Source organism: Trichechus manatus, unplaced genomic scaffold (genome assembly GCF_000243295.1).
Source record: "Trichechus manatus latirostris isolate Lorelei unplaced genomic scaffold, TriManLat1.0 scaffold00093, whole genome shotgun sequence".
NCBI lineage: Eukaryota > Metazoa > Chordata > Mammalia > Sirenia > Trichechidae > Trichechus > Trichechus manatus.
The window spans coordinates 4,853,130-4,877,215 of NW_004444029.1; the positions used below are offsets into that span (position 1 = coordinate 4,853,130).

At 44.1% G+C, this 24,086-nt stretch overlaps 1 protein-coding gene across 1 annotated transcript in view; it reads left to right on the top strand.

Annotated features, from left to right (window-relative positions):
* Positions 1–18,286: 18,286 nt before the first annotated feature.
* Positions 18,287–24,086, top strand: part of LOC101360689 (TRPM8 channel-associated factor 1) — a 37,326-nt gene continuing 31,526 nt past the window's right edge. The window contains exon 1 of the mRNA XM_004382360.2: positions 18,287–18,340. The gene's annotated coding sequence lies outside the window, so the exon portion shown is untranslated. The remainder of the gene's footprint in view (positions 18,341–24,086) is intronic.

Here is a 24,086-nt window from a genome sequence, read left to right on the forward strand (position 1 = left end):
AACTATGTTTAAAAAAATAGAGATTCAAAACGAAAAAGACGATTATTTGATAATGTTACCAGTAGCTTCCTTTGGAATTTGGAATGATGGGAGATTTATTTTTATCTTTCTACCTTTCTGTTTAAGTTCTTAATGAAAAACCACAACAAAACTTTAGGCTTTAATTTGTGCTTCGTTTCTTCATTGTTCCTTTAGATAGTCTTTCAGTCTCCTATTACAGAGAGGAGGCCTTCGAGGAACCCTTGAAATGTAAAGGTGGCAGTCCCACTCACTCCCAGTCCCCTAGGCTGAGTCCCCAGTTTGCGCCAAGATTTGAACACATCCTGGCAACATGAGGAACAAGGACCATGGAGGAGGCGTCTTCGGCAGGCTCAAGATGGCATGATCTAACCTGCTTGCCTGCCTCCTGCGCCCACAAAGGTCTTGGGATCTGAAGCTCAGGAGACTCTAGTGGCGCAACGGTTAAGCCCTCGGCTGCTAGCCGAAAGGCAGTTGGAACCCACCCAGCGGCTCCAGGGAGAAAACACCTAGCGATCTGCTCCCTTAAAGATTACGGCCTAGGAAACCGTATGGGGCAGTGTTACTCTGTACTACAGGATTGCTATGAGTCAGCTTTGACCGGAAGGCACAACAACAAATATTTTAAAACAACCCATCGGTGATGATGAGGATGAGAACCAAGAGCTGTGTTCTTCACTTCTGGAAGCAAGCAGCACAGGTGACCTCCTATAGCCCCTCTCCTCATATAAACAAGAGAATTGTTTTCTTTAAAAGGTCGTGTAGACTCCATTTTAATGCAAGGTGACTGTTTTTTATTAAAAATATATCTAGGACTCACAGATTTAACTTGTCCTTTGAAATAGTTGTGTTATTTTATATAAAAGTATCATCATGCATCAAACTTTTCCTTGTTCATGAATAGTCTGATAGGTTTAATTTTTCAACAAATTGCGCCGCCGCACTCCCTGCAGAGTACTGGAGCCTCCAACACAGATTCAGAGCCGCGCAGAGCCCAGACGGAAGAGGCGGGGCGGAGGCTGACCAATGGGAGCGGAGACTGGCCGGGGCGGGGCGGAGCCAGATCAATGGAGGAGGAGACTGACGGGGCAGGGCGGAGACAGACCAATGGGGGAGGAGACTGATAGGGAGGGGCGGAGACTGGCAGGGGTGGGGCGGAGACTGACGGAGCGGGACAGACACTGAGCGGGGAGGGGCGAGACTGACCCGGCGGGACCCAGCGGCGCCTTTGCACCGGCTGCCAATCCGCCCCGGGACCGCCTCCTCCACCCGCCCCTCCCCGCACTCCCCGCCCCTTCCCTCCCGCCTGGGCGCCCGCATCTGTCCTGAGAAGCCCCTGGCGCTGGAATCCGCAGCTCTCGTCCGGGTCCTTTCTGCGCAGCCAGCCTGCAGGAGTAGCGGGCAGAGGGTGAGTGGGCTCGGGGTGGGCTCCGGTATGGGCAGAGGTCCGCGGTGACGCAGACCACACAAGGAGGGGCTCCCGGGCGGGGGTGGGTCCCTGTGCGAGCTCGGGGGCTGTGCGTTCGTTCGGTGTCGGCGCGGGGTGGGCAGTGGGCTCGGGGTCGGCTCTGGGACCGGGCAGGCCGGGGTGGCACTGGCCAGAGCGGCGGAGGGTGTCCCGGAGGGGGATCGTGAGGGGAAGGTGTCCCGGGGGTTAGAGGGTCGTGCAGGCCTGGGGTGGGGCTGAGAGGCCGGGAGTCCGCGTCGTGTCGGGAGCGCTGGGCTGGGTCGGGCCTCTCCGCGCCCCGGAGGCGAGCACAGCGGAGAGAATTCCGTGCTTCGGGCTCGGGGTTCCTGTCCGACGTTTCTCTGCAGCTCGGCCTGGGCTCATTCTCGCCGCATTGTTCTCCCCGCGCTTGCTGTCGGGAGAGGACGATTCCTTTCTTCTGTAATTTGCGCTCTGCAGGTAGCCATGAAGATGGGGAGCTAAAGGGACCGCAGAGGCGCCGGCTTCACCCCCGGGGCTGGGCGGTGGGTTGGTTAGACTGGGCAGCCTCAAGTAACCTCGACGTGAAAGTTGCCGCCTACGCGAAGGCCCCGGGCCCAGGGCTCTGAGAAGGGGTGGGAGGGAGGGTGCAGGGACTCAGGCAGACGTTAGCGGGGAATAAAGAGCGCAGAGGTGCTGGGCCTTCCAGTTCCTAGTTAAAACCCAGAGCTGGCCTCGGCGTTGGCTCAGTCTGCACGGAGGATAAGGCGTGAAATATAGGAAAAAAAGACCTTTACTGTAGGACAATCACGGAAACTTCTGGGAAGAAGTGCAGATCTAATCCGACGGAAAAGACAGACTCTGTCTAGCCGGTGATCCATCTGTCCATCCATAATTTCATCTTCCAAACTGCTTATTCGTCGATTACATTTTAATGCTTTGCTTTCTTTTTTTGCCTTGGTTTGATTTTTAAAAAATATTACGAACCATGCATACTAAATAGTGTATAAAACATCTAAGGACGGTTTAAATAATAATGAACTGAATGCCTGGCCATCTCTTAGGTCAAAAAATAAGATGTTACAGGACTCTAGAAGCCCCCTGTGTGTACCAACTCACTTGCAGCCCCCTCCAATCCCTGGAGAAGTGAGGACCATAACGATTTGTGTATTAATCATTCCCTTACTTTTGTTTATAGCGTTACCATCCTTGTATGTATTCCAAAGCAATGTGTGGGTTGGTTTTCCCTGTTTTTAAATTTCATATCAATGGCTTTGTACTGTACATATTCTTAAGTTTTTGCGTTTCACCCTTATTGATGCTTCCTTCATTTTTACTGTTTATTGTATGAAAATACTAAAGTTTATTTATCTTTTCTACTGCTGATGGACATTTGGGTTGCTTCTAGTTTGGGAACAACATCATTGTAAACAGAGAAAGTACTGAAGTTGTCAAAGATTTCATTTTACTTGGATCCACAATCAATGCCCGTGGAAGCAGCAGTCAAGAAATCAAACAATGTGTTGCACTGGGTAAGTCTGCTGCAGAAGACCTCTTGGAAGTGTTAAAAAGCAAAGATGTCACTGTGAGGATTAAAACGCACCTGACCTAAGCCCTGGTATTTTCAGTCGCCTCATATGCATGTGAAAGCTGGACTATGAATAAAGGTGACCGAAGAAGAACTGATGTCTTTGAATTGTGGTGTTGGCGAAGATAATTGAATATACCATGGACTGCCAACAGAATGAACAAATCTGTCTTGGAAGAAGCACGGCCAGAATGCTCCTTAGAAGCAAGGATGATGAGAATTCATCTCACATACTTTGGACATGTTATCAGGAGGGACCAGTCCCTGGAGGACATCATGCTTGGTAAAACAGAGGGCCAGCAAGAAAGAGGAAGACCCTCAACAAGAAGGATTGACCCAGTGGCTGCAACAATGGGCTCAAGCATAACAATGATTGAGGATGGCACAGGACAGGGCCGTGTTTCGTTCTGTTGTACATAGTGTCGCCGTGAGTCGGAACCGCCTCTAGAGCACGGTCATGGATTAAATTGTGTCCCCCCCAAAAAGGTGTATCAGTTTGGCTGGGCCATGAATCCCAGTGTTGTGTGGTTGTCCTCTATTTTGTGATTGTAATTTTACGTTAAAGAGGATTAGGGTGGGATTGTAACACCACCCTTACCCAGGTCACATCCCTGATCCAATGTAAAGGGAGTTTCCCTGCAGTGTGGCCTGCACTCTTGAGAGATAAAAGGAAACAGAAGCAAGCAGAGAGTTGGGGACCTCATACCACCAAGAAAGCAGTGCCAGGAGCGGAGCGTGTCCTTTGGACCCGGGATCCTCGCGTGGAGAAGCTCCTAGCCTAGGGGAACGCTGATGAGAAGGCCAACAGAGAGAGAAAGCCTTCCCCTGGAGCTGACGCCCTGAATTTGGACTTTTAGCCTACTTTACTGTGAGGAAATAAGTTTCTCTTTGTTAAAGCCATCCACTTGTGGCATTTCAGTTAGAGCAGCACAAGATGACTGAGACAGAATTTGGTACCGAGAGTGGGGCGCTGCTCTAACAGATACCTAAAGTGAGGAAGCGGTTTGGAAACTGTGAATGGATAGAGGTGTGGCAGCGGCAGAGAACCAGCAGCAGCAGAACCAGGAGACCAGCGCGAGATGGCACTGGAGCCGACCCACGGAGCGAGAGAGCTGAGTGCCTGTGCGCAGGAGGCTTCCTGGTGGAGTAGGTGCCTCCGGCCACTTATCGGCGGAGCTAGGCTTGCCGACCCACGGAGCAAGAGAGCTGAGTGCCTGTGCGCAGGAGGCTTCCTGGCGGAGTGGGGTGTCTCCAGGCACTTATCGGTGGAGCTAGGCTTGCCGACCCACAGAGCAAGAGAGCTGAGTGCCTTCTGGCTGAGGTTTACTGGCAGAGTGGGGTGTCTCCAGGCACTCACCGGTGGAGCTACAGAGGTTTGGAACACTTCCCCAGCGGAGCAGATGCAGGCATGAGGCCCAAGGAGACGAGAGGCCAAGAAACCAGAAAACAAGCTGAAGAGACAAGCGACATAAGAAGCTGAGCTGCCTTGGTCTCAAAAGGTATGGCCGTGACCTCAGGGGTTTGAAAGGGTGGAGCCATGGCTTCTAGTGCTTCTAAAGGTGGGGTCGCCACTCCGATGGACTAGGAGAATGGTGCACCTGAAGCCGAGGAAGCAGAGTTTCCGTCCCAGTGGGCCTGGAAGGCAGAGCTGAAGCCCAGGGTTGAGGGGCTTCCACTCAGAATCTGGAGAGTGTGGCTAATACCTAGAGTCTGGAGGGCAGGGCCATTGTGTAGACTGTCTCAGAGAACAGAGGTTTATTTTCAGAGCTTTGAGGGCTAATGTAATGTGTTCTGCTGACTTGCTTGGTGCCTGTTATCCCTTCTTTCCCTCCAGATTCTCCAATTTGTAATGGAAATGTCTAGCTTGTGCCTGTTCTGCCATTGTACCTTTGGAAGCAGATAGCTTATATTCTAGATTTCACTGATGAAGAGGAATTTTTGGATTTTGGACTTGGAGTTAAGACTCACTATGATATGATGGGATGACTGTGTTGCAAGGATGTGATTTTTGTGGGGCCAGTGGGTGGAATGGATTAAATTGTGTCCCCCAAAAAATATGTGTGTCAATGTGGCAGTTCCAGGAGCAGAGCGCATGCTTTGGACCTGGGGTCCCTGCGCAGAGAAGCTCCTAGTCCGGGGAAACACTGAAGAGAAGGCTGACAGAGAGAGAAAGCCTTCCCCTGGAGCTGACGCCCTGAATTTGGACTTTTAGCCTACTTTACTGTGAAGAAACAAATTTCTCTTTGTTAAAGCCATCCACTTGTGGTATTTCTGTTAGAGCAGCACAAGATGACTAAGACAGGCACCTAACAACAGCAACAGCTAGTTTGGGAGATGTGTTAGTCCTCTATTGCTGGGTAACAAATCACCCCAACACTAAGCAACACTTAAAACAAACAAACAAAAAAAAAAACCATTTCTAATCTCACAGTTTCTGTGGGTGAGGGATCTGGGATCAGCTTATCTGGGTGCCTCTGACCCAGGGCCCCTCACAGACTGTAATCAGTGTATTGGCTGAGTCTACAGTCGTCTCAGGAGTCCTTGGGTAATGCAGATGGTGAACCCACTTGACTGCTAATAGAAAGGTTGGCGATTCAAGTCTACCTAGAGGTGCCTTGGAAAAAAACCCCTGACGATCTACTTCCAAAAAACCAGTCACTGAAAATCCTATGGAGCACAGTTCTACTCTGACACACATGGGGTTGCCATGAGTTGAGGTCACCATGAGTCAGAGTCCACGCAACAGCAACTGATATGGTCATCTCAAGGCTCCGGATGGGGGAGAACTTCTTCTAAGCTCACTCAAGTGACTGTTGGTGGGCCTCTGGGCCTCACTGGCTTTGGCTGGACACGTCAGTTCTTTGCCACTTGGGCCACTATGTGAAGGCTAATCACAACATGGCAGCTTGCTTCCCTCAGGGTGAGGGCTCCCAGAGAGAAAGAGAAAGACAGAAGTGAGATTCTTCTTGTAATCTCATCCCAGAAGTGACATCCCATCATTTTTGCCAGCTTTTATTTGTTAGAAGCAAGTCACTAGATCTAGCCTACACTCAAAGGGAGGGGGTTATGCAAGGGTGTAAATACCAGAAAGGAGAGGTCATTGGGTGCCATTTTAGAGGATATTAACAAATAATGTCCTTGAACATTCTTGGGAAATTTCTGGGTGGTGCAAATTATTCGTGCTTAGCTGCTAACCGAAGGGTTGGAGATTCAAGTTCACACCCAGTCTTCTTGGAAGAAAGGCCTGGTGATCTACTTCTGAAAAATGAGCAGATGAAAACCCTATGGAGCACAGTTCTATGCTGATGCACTTGGGTTGGAGTCGACTTCATGGCAACTGGTTTGGTTTTGTGGTTTTGAACGTTCTTATATGTGATTTCTGGTGCACATGTGTAGGACTTTCCCCAGAGTATATACACAGTAGAACTGCTGGGTTATAAGATTTGTGTATGTTCAGCTTTGCTGGATACTGCCAAGGCTGTTTTCTAAAGTGTTGAACCAGTTTATGCTCCCTCCAGCAACAAATGAGAGTTCCTATTGCTGCACATCTTTGTCATACCTTGATGATGTCAAACTTCCCGATTAGCCAATTTGGTGGGTATGAAATAGCATTCCGTGGCCATTTTAATTAGCATTTCCCTGATAACTAATGAGATTGACCTTTGTTTTTTTATATGTTGCTGAGCTGTTGTGCTTGCTTTCTCTCTGTGAAATTCTGTTTCCTGTGTTTTAATCATTTTCATATTGGGTTGTTTGTATTTTTCTTATCTACTCATTCGAGTGCTTTCTTTATATAATCTGAATACTAGTCAATCTTTTGTTAGCTGTATATGCCACAGATACCTGCTTTCAGTTTGGCACTTAGACTTTCTCTCTCTGTATGTTTGTCTGTCTCCCGCAATGAATATAAGTTTTAAATTTTAATTTCAAGTTATCAATATTTTCCTTTATAGTTTGTCTCATTTAAAAAACCCTGTTCCCTCAAAATCATAAAATCATTTTACTATATTGTGATCATAAAATCATTTTACTATAAGATGTTTAGAGTTTTGCCATTGGCAATGAGTCTTAATGCACCTGGAAATTTATTTTTATTTTATTATTTATTCCATATGAAATATCAACTGTCCCAGTACTAGTAATATACATGAATCAAGTTTTCTATAAATGCATCAATTTGTTTTAAGCTCCCAGCTCTCTTTCATTATCTGTTTGTCTAATCCAGCACCAATCCTAAACTGTTTTAACTGCTATAGTTTTATGGTAAGTCTTGAAATCTCATAGGATAAGCCCCCACTCCCGCATCCTTTATTATTCTTCTTTAGGACTATTTTAGCTATTTATGAACATTTTCTTTTCCATATAAAATGTTTAAATAAACTTCTCAAGTTCTCCAGAACAATAAACAAATAAGCAAAGAAACAAACTTGTTGGATTCTGATTGATACTGTATTAAATCTATATACCAATTCAAGGCGAAATGACCTCTTTAAGACATTAAATCCTTCAGTCTATTAACTTGGTACATAATGCTCTTGATTTCTGTCATCTTTTTTATTTTTCAGTGTTTTATAATTTTTTCATTGTTTTCCTTTTGTTCATTTTTTGTTAAATTCATTTATCTAAGTATTTTATATTGTTACAACTATTGTTTATAGTTTCATAAAAAATTGTATTTTGTAGTTGATTGTTGCCGGCATATAGACATGCAGTTGCATTTTGCACACTGATTATACATGCATCAAACCTGATAAACCCCATTAATAATTATAAACTTACCAATTGATTTTTTTTTCAGATTTGCTACATAGGCAGTCACATCTGAAAATAATGACAGTTTTGTTTCTTCCTTTCAAATCCTCATAGCCTTTATTTCTTTTCCCTGTCTTATTGCATTGGCTAGGACCTCCAATACAATGGTGAATAGAAATAGTGAGGACATATTGTTTTGTCCTGATAATAAAGGGAAAGATTTCGCTACACCACTGCTTTTTTGCCACTTCTGGAAGCTTTTTTATATTAATATCTTTGTTAACATTTATTTTTAAGAATTTTAAAATTTCAATTATGGTTTCTTCTTTGAGCCATGAATTTTCTGCAAATGTACCTTTTAATTTTCAGTTGGCCATATGAAGTTTTTGAAATTACTGTCTTATAGTAAATGTTTCTTTGCTCATTTATATTGTAGTCAGAGAGTGTATGATACCAAGTCCTTTAAATTTGTTGAAGCTAAATTTATAACCTAGTACCTTGTCACTTTTTTGTGTGTGTTTGGAAAAAAAATGTATAATCTTTAAGTATATAATATTCTATGTATGCTTTTAAAACAAGTGTGCTAATTATACAATCCAGGTCTTCTATATCTTTGCCAATTTTTTATCTGCTTGAATTATCAATTACAGAAATACGAATGTTAGAATCTCTCACTATGATGGTGGATTGGGCAATTTTTTTTATTGTAGATCTATCTATATATTTGCTTTATATATTTCGAGGCTATGCTATTAGTAAATTGAAGTTAATTAACATTTTTTCCTAATGTAGGAATTCTGTATTGTTGTTATCTATTAATGCTTTTTGTTTGAAAGTCTGATGTGTTCAGCTATCAAATCAAGGTTTTTCTAATCAGTTTTGTCTAATTCATCTTTCTTTCATCCTTTGACTTCAAATCATTGTGAATTTATCTGGCTGGAGTCTTAAAAATATTGTTTGACAGTTCTAGCTTTTCATAACTAATTTATATTTATATTTATTGTGATTAGTGATACAATTAGATTTATTTCTACCATCTATTTTGCTTTTTATTTTTCTGGCTTTTTTTGGCTCTTTCATTCTGTCCCCCTTTCTTTTCCTATTTTTTTTATTTTCTTCACTTGTTTGGAAGTTACTTGTTCTAGATCTAATATTAGTCTAGTTTTATATCTACCCATATATTTACTTTTTCAGGTGCTCTCTATTCTTTTCTAGAGTTCAGTGCTCCTATATGGGACTTTTTTCCTTAATCCTGAAGAATTTCCTGTAATAGTTCCTGTGTTGTTGTTATTATGTTGTTGGTGTTAGTTGCTGTTTGTGTTGACTCTGATTCATGGTGGCCTCACGTATAACAGAATGAAACACTGCCAGATCCTCCGCTATCTTCATAGTCATTGGCGTGTTTGAATCCATTGTTATAGCTATTACGTCAGTTCATCTCGTTGAGGGTTTCCCGTATTTTCACTGACCCTTTACTTTACTAAACATATTGTACTTTTCAAGTGATTGCTGTTTCCTGATGATGTGTCCAAAATAAGTGAACTAAAGTCTCACCATCTTCACTTCTAAGGAACATTTCTTCTGAGACTGATCTGTTTATTCTTTTGTCAGTCCACAGTATATTCCATGTTCTTCACTAACTCCACACTTAGAATGCATCAATATTTCTGTCTTCCCTTTTCATTGTCCAGTTTTCACATGCATATGAGCCAATTGAAAAGACACTAGCATGGGTCAGGTACACCATAATCATCAAAGTGATATCTTTGCTTTTTAAAGATGGGAAAGAGGTCTTTTGCAGCATATTTTCCCAGTGCAATCTGTCATTTGATTTCTTTGGCTACTGCTTCCATTGACATTGACTGTGGATCTAAGTAGAATGAAATCATTGACAATCTCTTTATTTCTTTTCTTCTGCCATCATTTATCATAGTGTTGTCTGTTGGTCCAGTTGTGAGGATTTTTACTTTATTCACGTTTAGGTATAATCCATAGTGTATTGTTTTGTTGCTACTAGGTGCCATCAAGTGGGATTGAACTCATGGAGACCCTAAATAAAACAGAACAAAACACTGCCTGGTCCTTCAGCATCCTCAAAATCATTGTTATGCTTGAACCCATTGTTGCAGCCACTGTGTTAATCCATCTCGTTGAGAGTCTTCCTCTTTTTTTGCTGACCTCTACTTTACAAGCATGATGACTTTCTCCAGGGACTGGTCCCTCCTGATAACATGTCCAAAGTACATGAAATGAATTCTCATCAGCCTTGCTTCTAAGGAGCATTCTGGCTACACTTATTCCAAGACAGATTTGTTCGTTCTTCTGGCAGTCCATGGTGTATTCAATATTCTTCGCCAACACTGTAATTCAAAGACCGATTCTTCTTCAGTTTTCCTTACTCTTTCCCCAGCTTTCGCGTGCATAGGAGGATATTGAAAATACCATGGCTTGGGTCAGGCACACCTTAGTCCTCAAAGTGACATCTTCGCTTTTTAACACTTTAAAGAGGTCTTTTGCAGCAGATTTGCCCGATGCACATGTTGTTTGATTTCTTGACTGCTGCCTCCATGGGTGTTGACTGTGGATCCAAGCAAAAGGAAATCCTTGACAACTTCAGCATTTTCTCCATTTATCATGATGTTGCTTATTGGTCCAGTTGTGAGGATTTTTGTTTTCTTTATGTTGAGATGCAGTTCATACTGAAGGCTGTAGTCTTTGATCTTCATCAGTAAGTGCTTCAAGTCCTCTTCACTTTCTGCAAGCAAGGTTGTGTCATCTTCATATTGCAGGTTAAAGAGTCTTCCTCCAATCTTGATGCCCCATTCTTCTTCATATAGTCCAGCTTCTCAGATTATTTGCTCAGCATACATACTGAATAACTATGGTGAAAGAATAAAACCCTGACACACACCTTTCCTAACTTTAAACCATGCAATATCCCCTTGTTCTGTTCGAATGACTGCCTCTTAGTCTATGTACAGGTTCCTCATGGGCACAATTAAGTGTTCTGGAATTCCCATTTTTCTCAATGTTATCCCTAATTTGCTGTGATCCACACAGTTGAATGCCTTTGCATAGTCAATAAAACACAGATAAACATCTTTCTGGTATTCTCTGCTTTCAGCCAAGATCCATCTGACATCAGCAATAATATACCTCATTCCACATCCTCTTCTGAATCCAAATTGAACTTCTGGCAGTTCCCTGTCAATATACTGCTGCAGCAGCTTTTGAATGATCTTCAGCAAAATTTTACTTGTGTGTGATAGTAATGATATTGTTTGATAATTTCAATATTCTGTTGTATCACCTTTATTTGGAACGGCACATATATGGATATCTTCTAGTTGGTTTGCCCAGTGGTTGTCTTCCAAATATCATTACATAGATGAGTGAGCACCTCCAGCGCTGCATCCGTTTCTTGAAACATTCAGTTGACATTCTGTCAATTCCTGGAACCTCGTTTTTTCACCGTTCCTTTCAGTGCAGCTTGGATTTTTTCCTTCATTACCATCAGTTCTTGATTATATGCTATCTCCTAAAACTGTTGAAAGTTGACTAATTCTTTTTGGTACAGTAACTGCGTATTCTTTCCATTTTGACAAACTTCCTGTGTCGTTCAGTATTTTCCCCATAGAATCCACCAATACTGCAACTTGAGACCTGAATTGTTTTCTTCAATTCTTTCAGCTTGAGATATGCTGAATGTATTCTTCCCTTTTCGTTTTCTAACTCTAGGTGTTTGCACATTTCATTATGATACTTTGTCTTCTCAAGCTGCCCTTTGAAATCTTCTGTTCAGCTCTTCTGCTTCATCATTTCTTCATTTTGCTTTAGCTACTCTGTGTTCAAGAGCAAGTTTCAGAGTCTCTTCTGATATCCATTTTGGTCTTTTCTTTCTTTCCTGTCTTTTTAATGACCTCTTGCTTTCTTCCTGTATGATTTCCTTGATGTCATTCCACAACTTGTCTGGTCTTCAGTCATTAGCATACAATGCGTCAAATCTATTCTTGAGATGGTCTCTAAATTCAGGTGGGATATACTCAAAGTTGTATTTTGGCTTCCGTGAACTTGTTCTAATTTTCTTCAGCTTCAGCGTGAACTTGCATATGAACAATTGATGGTCTGTTCTGCAGTCTGCCCCTGGCCTTGTTCTGACTGATGATATTGAGCTTTTCCATCATCACTTTCCACAGATGTAGCCAGTATGAGTCCTGTGTATTCCATCTGGTGTGGTCCACCTGTATAGTCATCATTTATATAGTTGAAAAAAGGCATTTGCAATGAAGAAGTTGTTGATTTTGCAGAATTCTATCATGCAATCTCCAGTGTCGTTTCTATCATGAAGGCCAAATTTTCTAGCTACTGATTCTTCTTTTTTGTTTCCAACTTTTGTATTCCAATCACTAGTCATTATCAATGCATCTTGACTGCATGTTTAAACAATTTCAGACTGCAGAAGTTGCTAAAAATCTTCAATTTCATCATCTTTGGCGTTAGTGGTTGGTGTGTTAACGTGGATAATAACGGTATTAACTGGTCTTCTTTGTGGGCATATGGATATTATCCTATCACTAACAAAGTTGTATTTCAGGATAGATTTTGAAATGTTCTTTTTGACAATGAATGCGACACTGTTTTTCTTCCATTTTTCATTCCCAGCATAGTAAACCATATGATTTTCTGATTCAGAATGGCCAATACCAGTTCATTTCAGCCTACTAATGCTGAATATTGATCCTTATGCGTTCCATTTCATTTTTGACAACTTCCAATTTTCCTAGATTCATACTTTGTACATTCCACGTTCCAATTATTAATGGATGTTTGCAGCTGTTTCTCCTCATTTTGAGACGTGCCACCTCATCAAATGAATGTCCCGAAAACTTTACTCCATCCACATCATTAAGGTTGACTCTAGTTTGAGGAGGCAGCTTTTCCCCAGTCATATTTTGAGTGTCTCCCAACTTGAGGGAAGAAGAATTAATGCCTTTGAATTATGGCGTTGGCAAAGAATATGGAATATACCGTGGACTGCCAGAAGAACAAACAAATCTGTCTTGGAAGAAGTACAGCCAGAATGCTCCTTGGAAGCGAGGATGGTGAGACTTTATCTCACATGCTTTACACGTTATCACCAGGGACCAGTCCCTGGAGAAAGACATCATGCTTGGTAAAGTAAGAGGGTCAGCAAAAAAGAGGAAGACCCTCAACGAGATGGAGTAACACAGTGGCTACAACAGTGGGCTCACATATAGCAAAGACTATGAGGATTGCACAGGACTGGGCAGTGTTTTGTTCTGTTGTGCCCAGGGTTACTATGAGTCAGAACCTACTTGATGGTACCTAACAACAACAACATAGGATTTTAGGCTAGCAGGTTTTATTTTTGTTGTTTGTTTGTTTTAAGCACTTCCGTTGTGTTCTGTGTCCATGATTTCTTTTGAAATTCAGCTATATTGTTCCCTTGAAAGCAATGCATCCTTTATCCCTGCCTACTTTTGAGATTTTCTTTCTGAATTTAGTTTTCAGCAGTTTGACTATGATGTACTTGGGTGTAGTTTTCTTTTTATCTATTCTTCTTTGGGATGTAGTATTTCCTCATTCTGTGGTTTGATATTTTTCATCTGTTTTTGGGAAATTTCAGTCATTAATTACTAACGTATTTCTGTTTCATTCTCTGTCCTCTCCTTCTGAGACTGATTACACGTCCTTTTCACTACGTCTCATAATTCTCTTATGCTCTTTCTAGATCTTTTCAGCTCTTTGTGCATCATCCATTCTTCCCTCTGTGTGTTATTTTTGGATACTTCCCACTGACCTTTCTTCCAGTTTAGAATTATCTGGTAAGTTTTGTCTAATTTGCTATTATTAAACCCATCTATTGATTTCCTAATCTTAGTTATTATTTTTTATTGTAAAATTTCCATTTTATTATTTTATGAGTTTTTGGTTCTATACTGAAATTCTCTAGCCTTGTTTCTGTTATTTTAAAACATTAGTCACTGTTATTTTAATGTCTCTGTATAAAAATGTAAATATCTGAATAACCTGTGAGTCTGTTTCTATTCTATATTGTTCCTTTTGATTTCTTGGCGATTTACCCTGGTTTTTAGCCCCCTTCTAATTTTGGATTGGATGCAGGACATCATGGATGAATATTATAGAAGCTCTGGTTGATGTTAGTGTTTTTCAAAAAGGATTTTTTATTGGAGATGGGGAAGACAGATAACATACCAGCCTTTACTTTTCTACTATCAAAAGTTAGTTTTAAACTTTGTTAGGAATGGATCGTTTCAGTTTTCTCCAAGAACATTATCTTTACTCCAAAGATGTGACTCTTATTTGTAGGCCATTTTCTCATGTCTCAACTGAAAACACAGTGTGTTTACAAGGCCCTTCTACATTGGTAAGATTTGAGCTACATTGCTTTATTTCCAGAATAGTGCAGCTACTAAAATAACTGCGCAGTTCTGTAGCCTTCAGCCACTATTTTCTGCAAGCTTTCTTGGGGTCTCTCCCTGGGCGCCAGTTCAATAATTCTGTCTTCCCCTTTGTCTAAACTTCTTCTTAATCTCTTTAATAATTTTTTTATTTTAAACATTACATTTTTCATTCCTAGAAGCCCTGTTTGATCTTTTATAAATATACTTACTTCCTATCCAGGTTTTCGAGTTTCCCCTTTATTTTTCAAGTATATCAAATACAGGTTTTTTACATCCTATGCCTAATAAATCGTGCCTATTTCTGATGACTCTTGTTTGTGATGACTCTCACTCATGGTGCTTTCTTTCCTTGGGTGTTATGTGGTTTTTCAAAAAATTATTATTATGAGCTGCTTATTTTCCAAGGAATATTTTTTCCATAGTAGTTCTTTCTAGCTGGATTGAAGTTAAGTTTCCACAGACAGAATCTGTATTTGTTTCTGCCAACTTGGAATACTACCATACTGGGACCACTTCAGATTAAATTATGTTTAGTGTGTTTCAAACCATACAGGTAGCTTGGATTCAAATTACAAGGATATGTGGAGAATTGATTTGTAGTTACTAATTCTCAGAGATTTTTTCTGTCCGCCTCCAGCAGGATTAAGACAAGCAAGTTGCATTGATATCTTTTGTGTGTGTGTGTTGTGCAATCTATTTCTTATTTACTTTTACCCTGTACAAGTATCCCTTTGGTGCCTGAGCTTTGTTCAGATGTGTCCTTTCAAACTACCCACTTTACGTGAGAATGGCCTCAACATCCTAGACAGGAAACCCCACAAAGTCACCCACATACCTTCTCCAGGAATTTTCAAAACCCTAGGGTGAAAATTAGCTTTTGTGCTTGCTTTCTTTAATGTTTCCTGGTTTCATTTTGTTTTTGGCTCTGCAGCCTCCTTACTTTCACATCATCCCAGTGATGCATTTACAATATGTTGTATATATATTGTTTGACTCAATAGTATCATTCAGGCTATCTAATCTACTACATTTCTGAAACTAAAGTACCATTTTTAACTTTATTACAGTATGCTGTGTGAGTGTATTAATATATAAACATATCATGAATATACAGCTCCATGAATTTTTATAAACTCAATGTACCTTTGAGTCAGCACATAAATTTATTAAGAGGACATTGCTGGTAACTTATAAATTTTATTATCAAAAATTTGTTCCACCTACTTTTGTATTTGATATAAATATAATCCTATAATATGTACTCCTTTGTGCTGGCTTCTTGCACTCTGCAGTGTGTTGGTGAGATTCAGCCATATTGTGTGTCATGAGAATTGTTTATTTGCCTTGCTGTACCATATTTCATTGTGAACATACCAGAATTTATTTAAACATTCTACTGTTGATGGTACCTAGCTAATAGAGGCCATGGTGGCACTAGGGGTGAGGAAGTGGGGAGATTAGCGTTTAGATCAATTTCAATTGTAGACTATCCTGGATAGTGCTGCTTTGAAGATTCTACTACGTGTCTTTTCATGAATATGCTTATGAATTTCCATCAGGTATATACCTAAAAGTCGTATTGCTGCATAGTTGTATTTCTTATTTCAGAATAATGCTTGTAACATTTTAAAAATACAAAATGTCAAGAGAAAAAAATTACTGGTTACTGAAGTAGCTGAATCTCTCCTTAGTTTCCCTGTGCTTAAATAAACAATCTTTGTGGCATTTTTTCCTGCAAAAACAGGATCATAATTTTTTCCTAGAGGTATGGATTGAAAGCATCCTCTTAAAGAACTGGGTATTATTTTTAGTATTTAATATTTTAGTATTAATTATATAATAATATAATAAAAATATAAAATATTATATAATATTTTAATATTTAATAAATTGCTCATTCATTGGCATGTTGCTAAGTATATACAGAGCCTAGTATCTCAAAAGCCATCTCAGTGCATTACAGGATTTGAAGGTGGTCTCCATTACAGATGCAGGGCTACTCAGGGCATGAAGCTGAAAAGAAGGAAAGAGATGCCCCAGGGGAAGAGGGAAGAAGAAAGGATATAGGATTTAATGTAATGTAGCATCTGGGGCAGAAAGAAATGAGAAGCTGCAACAAGCTCAAATTTTGAGGAAGGCATTGGGAGACATAGGAAGCAAAGGCTTGAGGGAGAAAAGTAAAAGGAAGGGACATGAAGGAGAGAAGACGGAAGTGCAAGAAATGCGTGATTTAGCCAGTTTTCTAGGCCAGGCTATTGTCTATTTTGGTGAGGAGTGGCCCTTTAATTGCCTTTCTTAAATCCACATCCAGCCATCCAGCCATCCTTTGGACATTACAGAGCACCTGTTTATGGCCTGGATAAGTGGAAATGTTGTCGTTGTTGGGTGCTGTCAAGTCAATTCCGACTCATATCTACCCGATGTGACACAGTAGAACTGCTCCGTAAGGTCTCCTAGGCTGTAATCTTTATGGAAGCAGATAGCCAGGTCTTTCTCCCATGGAGCCACTAGGTGGGTTCAAACTGCCAAGCTTTCAATTAGCAGCCAAGCACTTAACCCTTGTGCCACCAGGGATCTTCGAAGTGGGAGTAAAGAAGAATAAAACACAGTTCTTGGCCTATGCTTGCTCTCGTTTGGGCAGTTGTGATCAAACTGTTATGGAAGACAGGATGTGGCCCTTTCTCCCCTTTACCTAGGAATCTGCCTTGCTGTGGGAGGCCCAGCCTGGACCCTGTGAGATGATTTGTGGAAGCAGAGAGCTCCATCATGCCCTCTTCCTGGAGACACTTTGGTCTGGGGACACTTTCTGCTTAGGTACCTGGTGAATAGGGGGCGCCAGGGATGAGCAAGCAGGACAATGTGCAGAGGCCAGGGAGCTCTCCCCCGGCCAGTGGGGCGCCATAAAGAGGGACACATGGTTTTTCCCCAGGTTGTACGGTCAAGTTCACCAAGGAAGATGAACAGACAGGGATTCAGAGCAGAACTTAGAACCTGGTCAAGCCCAAGGCCAGGCCCTTGCTCAAAAGTCAAGTGTGGGTTCCTATTTGCTACCTGGTGAAAACGGGTCAGGACTGGAAGTGAAGCTCAAGAAACCCACGCAGGGAGAAATCATATTGTTAGCAGCTGTGGGAGTAGGGACATCGTATCGATTTATTTTCTAGTTAATTGAATTTCTTTGTTCTTTATTACAAAGCAATACATATTACCACGGAAACATTAATGAGGTGTATGAAGAAAAGACACAAGTAACCCACTTTTCCTGTCTGAGATAACTGACTCTAAGAATTTGACACGTATCTTCCATATAATTACTGCAATTATAGAAATATATGAAACATGTTTAAAGTTTTTTTTTTTTGCGTGCAAAAATGCAAATTCTCCATTTTACAGCAAAGTGAAATGTTTATTTTTTAAAATCTGTAGGACCTAACTCCTGGTAAATACCTATCCTAAAACCTAACCCATTGCGGTCGAGTCGATTCTGACTCATAGCGACCCTATAGGACAGAGTAGAACTGCCGCATAGGGTTTCCAGGTAGCAGCTGGTGGATTCGAACAGCCGACCTTTTAGTCAGCAGCCCATCTCTCAACCACTATGCCACCAGGGCTCAAAAAACAAAAAAAAAGAAAGCTGTTCCCTCCTGGTAAATACATGTAGATGTACCTCGTCCTTGAAAATAGTTGCATGTTATTTTATATAAAAAAAATACCATTATATATAAATCACTCCCTTGTTCGTTAATGGATTTATTGGATTTATTTTGCAACAAATTGCTCGGAGACACTCATGAGCGGGGCGCCAGGCGCTAGGGTCTCCATCGCGGGGGCCTGGGCGCGGGGCCAGAAACTGACCAGGGCGAGGCGGGGACCGACCAGAGCGGGGCGCTGCGTCAGGGGCGTCCCGGCCAAGCACCGCCCCCTGCCCCGGCCACCAATCGGCTCCGGGAGCAGCCTCCTCGCCCCTGTCTGCACCGCAGCCCCCCACACCCCGCCCACCACCGCCTCCAGCACCCATTTCGGATCCCTGGCCTTCGCCCTTCTCCGCGCCGTATCGCTGCGGAGAGCCCTTGCCCCTCCGAAGTGGCCGCCGTGGACGCTGCTGGAGCCGCGGTGAGTCTGGTCCCCGGGTGGTTTCTGGAACGGGAGCAGGCCGCGCGCAGCCCCGGGGGGCGAGGAGGGCGAGGAGGGCGAGCGGGCAGGAGCGGGCAGGGGCCTGCGGAGCGCGGGGCCGGCGCTGGGCCTGGAGGCCCACGGGCCAAGGAGGCCATGCCTTTCGGAGGGTCCCCTTCGGCTCTGCTTCTCCATTGCTGCGCCCCTCGCCCCCTCTGCCTCGTCTTTCTCTCCTGCTTTCCTTCTCGCCCAGGAACCTAACCGGGAAGAGCCTAAGACATCCCTGCCTTTAAAAATGTATATTTTTAATTATGAAATATTTCAAAGCTACAGATAGGTACAGAAATAATACCACAGACTTATCAAATGCTGACATTTGATCGCTTTGCTTCGGATCTCTCTCTCCCTTTCTTAAAAAACAAAACCTGACAGTTAAAACCCCTTCCCCCACCAAGCTCCCCCACTCTCCCCAGTCCTCCGAGGTGAGTTCGTTTTATCCTGCCTGAGTATATTTTGGCCTTTTATTATTTGCCTTCATGTATGTAAGCAATATATGCGTTTTTGAATTTTAAAAATTCTCATGGAACGCAATATGACGGGATTTTAGCTTGCTTTTATTTTCGTGTTGCTTACGGTGCTAGTAGTCCTGGCGTTTCCCACCCTAAAGGGCATCAGCTCTCCGTGTTTACTGAGCACCCTGAGCCCCGGAGGTGATGAAGGACAGGTCGCTGTCACTCAAGTGGTGGTGACAGGGCAGGTCCCTGAATCCTGAGTGTTTCTTTTTCCTCTGCACAAGCCCTACACAAGCCAGCCGCTGCGTTGTGCGCCCCATAAGCCCCTGCGGATGGTTGTCCATTTTGATTCAGTTTGGAGAAGGGGGATTGGAGGGAGAAGAGGAAAGCAGTATGGCTTGAATTTGGCTGGCAACCCTAGGCAGGATGAGAAGGTGTGTGTTTGCCTGAAACAAAATATGGAATCTTAGGACTTTCTGAGTATTTATTGTATTTAACACTCATGCAGTGTTACAGATATTACTTTACAAATATTAACTCGCTGAATATAACTCACCTCTACAGATATGAACTCACCTGACAATAAACCTGTAATACAGGTGCTAATGTTATCATCAGCACTGTTGTTGTTGTTAGGTGCCATCGAGTCGGTTCTGACTCATAGCGACCCCATGTACAACAGAACAGAGCACCGCCCAGTCCTGCGCCATCCTCACAATCATTATGTTTGAGCCCATTGTTGCAGCCACTGTGTCAATCCATCTCATTGAGGGTCTTCTTTTTTGCTGACGCTCTACCAAGCATGCTGTCCTTGTCCAGGGACTGATCCCTCCTGATAACATGCCCAAAGAACATAAGACAAATCTCTCCATCCTCCCTTCTAAGGAGTATTCTGGCTGTACTTGTTCCAAGAAAAAGTACAGGTTATATAACCCAGGTGCAGAGGAAGCAAGTAACTTGCCCCAAATCACACCATTGGTAAAAATGCAACGCTAGGATTAAAATCCAGGCCGTGAGGCCCCGGAGACTAAAGGCTAACGCTACCTTGCATTTCTCGTAGTAGAACTATCCCCCAAAACCCGCTGCTGTGGAGTCCATTCTGACTCATAGCAACGCCATAGGATTTCCAAGGCTGTAAATCTCTGTGGAAGCAGACTGCCACATCTTTGTCCCACAGAACCACTGGTGGTTTCCAACAGCCGACCTTTCGGTTAGCAGTCGATTGCTCTAACCATTGTGCAATCAGGGCTCCCCAGGGGAGGTGAAGTCACCTTGAAGATAACCCAGATAACCCATTGCTGCCCAGTCAATTACAACTCACAGAACTGCCCCATAGAGTTTCCAAGGCTGTAATCTTTATAGGAGCAGATCGCCAGATCTTTCTTCCCCGGAGCGGCTGGTGGGTTCCTACTGCCAACCCAGAATACCAGAAAACCAAACCAAACCCATTGCCGTCGAGTGGATTCCGACTCAACGATCCTATAGGACAGAGTAGAACTCCCCCATAGGGTTTCCAAGAAGTGGCTGGTGGATTCGAACTGCTAGTCTTGGTTAGAAGCCGAGCTCAACCCAGAGTGGAAACCGGTAATTCTGTAGAAGGGAGGAGTAGCTGTCAGTTGATGATCAGAAAGGCCTTCGAGGGAAGAAGTGGGGTTGGAACTGTGCACAGAGAAGAGCGTTAGCTACCCATTGTTTCTTTGAAATGTAATAGATTCTGAATTTTAATTTTTTTTTAAAACTAGCACTGTAACAATGCAGGGGTTATAAAAAATAGCTGACCCTCCCCTGTCGCTCAGGTTAAGCACTGACAGACCGGATGTATCCCTCCCTTGTCTCTTCCACAACATAAATACACACAGAGTTGGGGCTTTTCCTTTTCGTAAAAAAAGGCAAGCATGCGCAGCAATCCCTACACTCCACTTGTTTCCCTCGGCAGCAGGCCCAGGTGCACCCCCAGTAGCAGCGCCCTAAGCTCGCTCTTTGATGAGCTGAGCACTGCGCCCGGGAGCCTGGCCCCCGCTCCCTCGAAGACGCACAGCCCGCGACACAAAGAAGCGCTATCCCTGGCCAAGCGCCGCCCCCCGGCCGCGGAGGAAGTGGGAGGAGGTGGCCCAAGACCCTCTGCGCTCCGCCCGCGCCCCGAGCCGAGCTGAGGGCTCGCGGACCCCGCGGGGGGCTGGTGAGGGGCCCTGGGCGAGGGGCCCGGCCTGGGGCAGGGCCGGGGCAGCCGCGCTCTTTGTGTTCTTGGGCTCTCTTGGCCTTGGCTCGGCACCCCTCCTGCCGCAGCGCCCCTGCGGGTTCAGACACTGTCTCCTGTCGTGTCTGCAGGCTTTGTGCGGGCGCGCTGCAGCTGGCCAGAGGGACACCGCGGCCCAGGCCACACGGGAGCTAAGACTGAGCATCCCTCTGACCCACTGCTCTCTGAACTTGGCAAACACGGTCTCTGGGGCTGTCGTCACGCGCCCGGTGCGCTGTCCCTTAGAAACGGTGGAGGCAGGGGGCGGGAAGAAGTCTTTGCACCCCACCCCGACACCGACAGGCCTGCGGCTGCAGGATTCCTGCGGCAGGCCCTCCCCCAGTCCCCTCCCGGCCCCCTGGTCCCCTGACGTCACCGACGTGCTCTCTGCGGAGCTGGCTCCGGGCCCGGGAGGCGCAGCCGCGGGGGAGGGGTCTGCGCCAGGACGCCCAAGTCCACCCTGCCAGCCCTCGGGTTCAGCACCCCCTTCCTCACAGTGTCCATTTGATGTCTCACCCTGTGAGCCCGGGAGATCAACAGCTAGTAAGAGGCCACCTCTAGGTTTTTAAAAGCTCAGGTCTGCCAGCTCCGTTCCGGGGCTGAGAGTGACCCACTGAGAGGAGTGAGTGAACACGGGTGAGAAGGGGGGGGGCGGGGGCGGAGGGACGGGAGTGAGGAAGGGAGTGCGTGGAGGAGGAAAAAAACAATATCCTGCTTACTTTAGGCGGGTGGGGGGAGAGGGGTTTCCGAGATACCGGTGACGTCTTTTTTAAGCTGGAGGTAGGTATATGGTGGAGTCTCTGGGTGGTGCAAACAGTTAAGCTCGGCAGCTAACTGAAAGGTTAGGGGTTCGAGTGCATCCAGAGGTGTCTTCGAAGAAAGGCCTGGAGATCTACTTCCAAAAAACAGCTACTCATTATGCAGAGTGAAATAAGCCAATCACAAAAGGGCAAATATTGTATGAGACCACTACTATAAAAACTCATGAAAAGGTTTACACACAAAATGAAACAATCTTTGATGGTTAAGAGGGAGGGGAGGGATGGGGGTGGAAAAGCTGAATAGACAATAGGTAAGTGGTATCTTGGGTGAAGGGTGAGACAGTACACAATGCTGGGGGAAGCCAGCACAACTTGTACAAGGAAAGGTTATGGAAGCTCTATAGACACATCCAAAATCCCTTAGGGACTGAATTACTGGGATGAGGGCTGTGGGGACCATGGTCTCGGGGAACATCTAGCTCAATTGACATAACATAGTTTATAGAGAAGATGTTCTACATTCTACTTTGGTGAGTAACAGCTGGGGTCTTAAAAGCCTGTGAGCGGCCACCTAAGATACTCCACTAGTCTCATCCCTTCAGGAGCAAGGGAGAAGAGAACAGGATACAAGGAAAGGATTAGTCCAAAGGACTAATGGACCACAGCTACCAAGGCCTCCACCAGACTGAGTCCAGTACAATTAGACGGTGCCCAGCTACCACCACTGACTGCTCTGACAGGGATCACAGTAGAGGGTCCCAGACAGAGCAGGAGAAAAATGTAGAACAAAATTCTAACTCGAAAGAAAAGATACCAGACTACTGGCCTGGCAGAGACTGGAGAAACCCCAAGAGTATGGCCCCCGGACACCCTTTTAGCCTAGTAATGAGGTCACTCCAGAGGTTCGCCTTTTAGCCAAAGATTAGACAGGCCCATAGGACAAAATGAGACTGAAGGGGCCCACCAGCCCCGGGGCTAGGACAAGAAGGCAAGAGGGGGCTGGAAAGCTGGTAATGGGGAACCCAAGATCGAGAAGGGAGAGTACTGACATGTCATGGGGTAGTTAACCAATGCCATGAAACAATATACGTACTAACTGTTTGATGAGGAGCTAGTTTGTTCTGTAAACCTTCATCTAACGTTCAATTAAAAAAAAAAGAAAAAGAAACCCAGCCACTGAAGACCTTGTGGAGCACGGTTCTGCTCTGACACACATGGGGTCGCCATGAGGGAGAGCAGAGTCTACTCGAGGGTAAAATGGTTTTTTAGGCTTTTGAGAGCTTAATTTTTTTTTGTTTTATTATTATTTTACCTTCTCTGTCCTTCCATGTGCTTTATATGTTCTTGTAAGTGTGTAGATTAAACCATTTTAACTGAAAAATAAAGAAGATTGAGCTGAGACTGTCCAGGGTAGACACTGGGTCTAGTCACCTATTTCCACGTCCAGGCTGTGTGTGGCAGTGTGCACCCTCGTACATAGATATGTCGTGTGGTTGCTGCTCTCATTTCTGTGAGGGAAGTTGTTAAAGGAGGCATAGAAGCAGCCCCAATTCTTGCTTAGTAGAACGTGATGGACATTGAAAAAGATGAACGTGTCAGGATAAATGAACAACAGACTACAGAAGAAAACGCATGATGAGGCTAAGACCTATGGGATTGGATGTTTGTGATATTGATGAGTTTTCCAGGTCAGGCTGTTTATCTGCTGGAGGTGTGCCCTACACCACGCTCATCATCCAACCACCCATTCCTCTTTCCTGTTCGTTGTCCTAGGGAATCCGAAGAATAAAGCGTAGTCCCTAACCACAGACACTTTTTCTAGTTTGGAGACTTGAAATCAAACCATCTACAGCATGTCCTTGATGGACCTCCTGCTCACCTTCTGTTCTAAACTAAGACAGACTAGGAAGAAAGGCATGGTGATCTACTTCCAAAAATTAGCCAATGAAAACCCTGTGGATCACAGCAGAACATTGTCTGATGTAGTGCTAGAACATGAGTCCCCAAGGTTGGAAGACATTTAGAATACCCAGTGGGAAAGCCCAGTTGGATACCATGGGCTCTCTGTGGGAGGGGTTACAGGTTGGACCTGGGGTACCTTTTGCTTTGGTTCCAGCAAGCTAAAAGGGGCAAGTAGACCCAGGGAGAAAAAGCAGGAAGCAGGTTCAAGGATGGTTCTGCTTTCAGCTACTGGGGAGAGAAACAGGAGAGAACACGAGGCTTTCCCCCAGCTGTCC